The following is a 6,191-nucleotide window of genomic DNA, read 5'->3' as shown; positions in this document are numbered from 1 at the left end:
AACAAATCAAAAATGAAATAAAAAAGACAGTTTATTCGAATGAACCGTCGCGTTTCTGATGCATGCTTTCTTGTCCCCTTCAAGAAGCTAACTTAAAAGCCCATTATCATGCGTCATTTCATTTTTAAAAAACATGTCAAAAGCCCAGGTCTATGGTCGAAAAAAATATGGACAAGGTCAGACAATTATTGTCACCAATCTCCACGCAGAGTTGTCGTTCCTTGCTCTCACAAACAGCTATGCTGGTTCCAGTCTAATCACTGCGCGATGTGTTTATACTGTCACAACAACGAACATCCTTTCACGACTTTGAAATGATTTAAGATTTAAATCCATGGAAGTTTCAAAAGCTTTTATCATTGTACAGTTATGGATAGTTTGTATTGCCCTGTACAGCAGGCATAGGCTTCCCAAACGTCAGTGCCAGTGCATCCAAAATTACAGTCATGGAGGTAAGATCATGCAAAGAAAAACAAGTCGGAAAAAGAACTAAGTGATTTTCTAGATGCTGTTCTGGATTAAATGGCATATGAAAACTTATATAATATATATTTGACCTTAAACAAATCAAGAAGGTATATTTTAGTTCAAATCTGACAAATTTTAAAGTAGTGTTGCACACTTTTTCAACTTCCATCTAAATTAGCAAAGCCTTCAAAATCATAGCCCATGAGGTACAGACTTCCAGTTTTCAAGTGTTACCATGAGCGGTGTTGCAAGGACAATGCGCCATATTCCTTTAATTAAAGATTGGATGGTCCCTATATATCAAATGCTTTAGCCTAATTTAACAGTAAAACTGAATCTCAGTTGTTCATATTGCAATACATTTTTTTAAATTAATATTATGATTGAAGTAATTGAAATGTAGTGTAGTAGTAGTAGAAGTAGTAGTAGTAGTAGTAGTAGTAGTAGTAGTAGTAGTAGTAGTAGTAGTAGTAGTAGTAGTAGTAGTGGTAGTAATAGTAGTAGTAGTAGTAGTAGTAGTAGTAGTAGTAGTAGTAGAAGTAGTAGTAGTAGTAGTACTAGTAGTAGTGGTACTAGTAGTAGTAGCAGTAGTAGTAGTACTACTACAACTACTACTACTAGTAGTAGTAGTAGTAGTAGTAGTAGTAGTAGTAGTAGTAGTAGTACTAGTAGTAGTAGTAGTAGTAATAGTAGTAGTAGTAGTAGTAGCAGTAGTAGTAGTAGTAGTAGTAGTAGTAGTAGTAGTAGTAGTAGTAGTAGTAGTAGTAGTAGTAGTTGTAGTAGTAGAAGTAGTAGTACTAGTACTAGTAGTAGTGGTAGTAGTAGTAGTAGCAGTAGTAGTAGTACTACTACTACTACTAGTAGTAGTAGTAGTAGTAGTAGTAGTAGTAGTAGTAGTAGTAGTAGTAGTAGTAGTAGTAGTAGTAGTAGAAGTAGTAGTAGTAGTAGTAGTAGTAGTAGTAGTAGTAGTAGTAGTAGAAGTAGTAGTAGTAGTAGTAGTAGTAAAGGGGTCTTTTCATAGATTTTGGCATTTTTTGAAGTTTGTCATTACATGCTTTATATCAATAAATGTAAACATTGGATCTAAAATTCTCCAGTAAAAAATCAAGAATAAAATTTAAACAAAGAAAAAAAGGAAACCCTCAGCAGGGCTCGAACTACTGACCCATGGATTCCTGGAGTAAAAAGTCTCCCATTCAGACCTCTCGGCCATCTTGCCAGATGCAATGTTGGACGCATTTTATACTTTATATAACCAATAACTGAAACGAAAATTTGCGAATCTGAAACAACTTTTTTCATATTTATTTCAATTTATCCAAACGCTAAAAGGCCCCTTTAAGATAAACACAAAACCCTTGACCAGTTTTTCATTTGTATGTATTCTCTCAAATATAAAAACGTAATATATACATGACCTCCTCCGATCCACGGAATTTACTTGTTTTTCCACGATGTTGATCTGAAATATTAACTATACGATGCTATGTTCTTAAATATGTTTGTAAAAAGAAGAGATGAAGATGACACTTGTCTGAATTTCAATTAATCGTTTGTCAAAAAGTGGTAACTCTGTTGCTCTAGTCTTCTTCCTACCATTAAGTCATTAAATGTTGATTAAATTGAATGCGTTATTATTCCCCTGTATTGTTATTGAATTTGAGTTGCAATGCTATGAGGTTAAATTTTATTTAAAAGTATATGTATCATTAATATTGCTGGGCCATGTGTGAGGTTGAGCGCTCTAAAACCGGTTTTAACCCCCAGTGCCTAGCACTGACCGTTTCAAGGCGGTTACCCCAGCTTTATTCTACTATGTGTGTATGTTGGTTTGTTTTGTGCCGTACTGTTTAGTGGTAATTGGTCATTTGTCATAAATAAACAATTACGAACGTGTGTATGATAATACTGCTGGAGCAACTTGAGTTTCACTTCTTTATATTGAGGTTTGATACAATGCAAAACACATTTAGAGCTATTCAATATTATTAACAACTTACCGGCATCACACACTAACACATGTATACACAGCCTTTCAAAATCTTCGGTGCAGACCGTGTGCCTAATTCACCCGGCACGAAAGATAAATCTTACTCGGGTTTAATAATATTGACAAAAAATAATGTGTTTACCAGCACTGTTGGAACCTTATTTTCATACTAGTATATAGCTCATTCTTCCGCATCGTGTATCAGATACCAAACCACTGAAAGGCAGCCAATCCTGTTATCGAATTGTATTGTATGCTTTCCGATGGTTTATAGAGAAATATCAGTGATATTTCACTGTTTCAAACAGCGAAAAATAAAAGTGAAAATTATCGAAAATTGTCATTATTTCACCAAAACTATTGTTAGATATCTTTGTTTTCCCCAGTGTGATCTCAAATTTTACTCTTCGTTGAATGTTTATAAAACAACATACAGATGAGCTTTCTTTTAAAATACATGTAATAACATTTCGGGACGCCCAACGGGGTATCATATTGTCCGGAATGGCAAAAACACAGCCAAAAAATCTTTGAACGACACAAACAAGTTTAAAAGTTTCCTTGCACCAAGTGGCGAATACAGAGAAATGCACCAGATTGAATTGACGTTCTTGACGAATACATTTCCACCTTCATATTGTCGCTTCAAAAGTCCAATTGCACCGAGTCCAATAGTATTCGAGGCATCCTTGGCAGTCTTGACAGATAACTGAAGATGCATCATTATCCATACTCGATAATGGCTGTATGGTGAAATTGCCCGGACTGTCAATTGACCATCCAGACCGTTTTGCCGAATTGCCCTCTTTACCGACAAACGCGCTTATGACGTAAGAATGACGACACGGAGTGTGTGCAGTAAACAACCTTGACAAGACGTTCCATTATAATCTTGTGGAGAGTTATTCTGCGCTTGTACACACTGTTGACGACGGTATCTACCCAAAGCAACTTACTAAGGTAAGTTCTTTAGTGTTTTATTGCATAAGCACTAGAGCTGGCTGTGGGCCCCATTTTTCTCTGAAAAGACAGACCTATAATGCCAAGAAACAAGCTTAAAGAAACGGGTAATCCATACATGCCATAAATGATTAGACAAACAATTTCGGGTACCCACACTCACCAAGTAAAAAAGTAATATACCCTGACCCATCTGATTTAATTGTTCTTGAAACCTTGAGCGAGAAAAAATTAAATAACTAAAAATAAACAACTGTGACAATTTTGATCATTTTTTATGTTATAATAAAAATGCAGCAGCTGATGATGGGTACAGTACATGTAGCACATAATGTATTAAATAAATCAAAACAAAAAATGTATGGTATTTTTTTATTTACGTGTCAATTTATTTAAGCAAAGCCCCCCCAAGATTTGTTAATATTCATTGTATTCTACCTATGTTTTTTTTCTTCTACTTTTATTAGGTACCCATAAAAGGTACCTTCGAAATAAAAAAAATCAATTTTCCCAATTCCCAGATGAAAAATTCACAAAAACTAAGATATGTGTTCGGTTATGAAAAAAAGAAAGATTTTTTTTAATAAACAAAAAACTGTTTTACTGTTGTTGACCTTAATAAAAAGAAACACACAAAGCATACACCTTTTTACATAAGGGTAACGGGAACAGGCCATGTGAAGCAGAACCACTAACCGATGGAGAGCTTGAAGTCATGTGGCAGAAAGGTGTCTTTGGATCACACAGCCCAACAGCGCTGGTGAACACTCTTTGGCTCAACAACTGTCTGCACTTCGGCCTAAGATGCACTACAGAGCAGTGCAGTCAGAGGTAATAAAGTTGAAGATGTCCACAATCTGATAATGGAAAAATCATTTAAATAGCCATAATAAAAAATGAAAAATCGTTGAAATAGCCATAATCGAAATAGTTATTAACATTATTAACCAGGTGTTGATTTGTTTTGATAATGTTTTAAGCACATTTATGCCATGCATTCGTTTGTAACATCTACATTGTCAGTAATTTACCCGCCAATTATAAACAAGAAATATGTTTTTTTATGAATTTACTATTCATAAACGCAATAATGGCCAGAATAATTTGTTACATGAATGTAGTTTTCAAAACCAAAATCCAATTTTAGTCCTTAAACTATGTTAGTTTTCCCAATTGACACTAAACCTCCCATTTTAATATGTAAGGGTCATTTTTTTCAAAAATGTTTAAAATAAAAAAAAGCATGCAGATTGATATAAATTTTTATCATGTAGATTATAACATGATATGTTCCCATAAAACAAGTAATTGCAAATTATACAGATCGGGTGACATTACATTGAAAGCTGCTGTAGATGGAACAGAAAATTTGGACTATAACGAGCGCCAGACAAAAACCAGAACGGGTGAAAATGTGGCAGATGTGCGAAGTTTGACACCTAAGATGTTTTCAACTGGAGAGCATGATTTGAGAAACCCTGTTAACATTTATCAACTGTATGCGCAGAAGCGGCCCACTGGTTTTTTGGGACCCGAATACCCTTTCTATTTGGCACCGAACACAGTTTTTGGAAAAAATGGTTCCGGGAAAAGTGGTGAGGGAGAGGTGACTTGGTTTATCAGACAAAGGGTTGGGATGAACAAAATGGGGAAAATGTTAAAACAAAGGCAAATGATGCTGGCTTACTTGGGAACAAACGATGAACGAACCACTCTACCCGGAAACATCTTGTTCACAAACTGAGGGAGCACAATACCCCACCAACGGATATTATGGCAATAACTGAGCATAAAAATGTGCAGTCAATTATTAATTATTCTTGTGTCAGTGAAGAGCAACAAAAAATGCTCAAACATACTTGTCTGTCACACTCCAAGTGCAAATAACATCAGCAGTTCTACCGCCTCTACATCTCGTATAGCCCATACTGCTACCTCTGCCACAGACAGTTGTGACTCCTTCTCTCAAACGTCCAACTGCACCGAGATGCAAAATGTAAATACACCCCACCACCCGATCAGCTTCCAACAGCAATTTGCTAGCTCGCTTCAATCACAATTTTCCGGAGCAACATTTCACATTGCAAACTTTCATGTTCACAACTACTTTACTCGCAACGAACGCGACAATGCACATAAATAAATCCACAATGTACTAAACAGTGCGAAGCATCACATTATTGTTCTTGCTTCCTCCACTTTTTTGAAAATGAGACCAGTAAAGGTCATGACCGTTTATGTTACATGCGTGTTGTGTATTGATCTATAATTAGAAATGTTCAATATCATTACGCATATGTATTACTAGTATATTTTATTTTTGTAAATTTTGAAGTGTTTTGTTATAGCAAATGTTTTTTTTTAAGTATTAAATGATTTAAAATATTCGTAAACAATAACTATTGTTGATATTTCTATTATCGTTTATTCTTTACATAATTCTCGAACTATTTTTTTTATTTAACAGGTGTAAGTAGTTCACAACAAACAAAAACAAACACTCGTTCGCTGTGTTAAATTGTTTTTGAAGTTTCCACACATGCCACGTTTGTTTGTTATTTATCTTGTTTAGTAAAAAAGCGATGAGATAAATAAAATACTAGAATTAGAGTTAAATACAGAGAAGTTTATGTTGCTCGGCTCGAACACCGAAAGCGCTCGCCAAGGCTCGCGCTCCCGGCGTTCTAAGCCTCGCAACATAAACTTCTCTGTATTCAACGCCAACCTAGTATTCTCCTTATATTCATACGTAATTACATTTTGATTATAATTA

Source organism: Dreissena polymorpha, chromosome 15, assembly GCF_020536995.1.
Source record: "Dreissena polymorpha isolate Duluth1 chromosome 15, UMN_Dpol_1.0, whole genome shotgun sequence".
NCBI classification, from domain to species: domain Eukaryota; kingdom Metazoa; phylum Mollusca; class Bivalvia; order Myida; family Dreissenidae; genus Dreissena; species Dreissena polymorpha.
Note: the sequence above shows the minus strand (reverse complement) of the source record.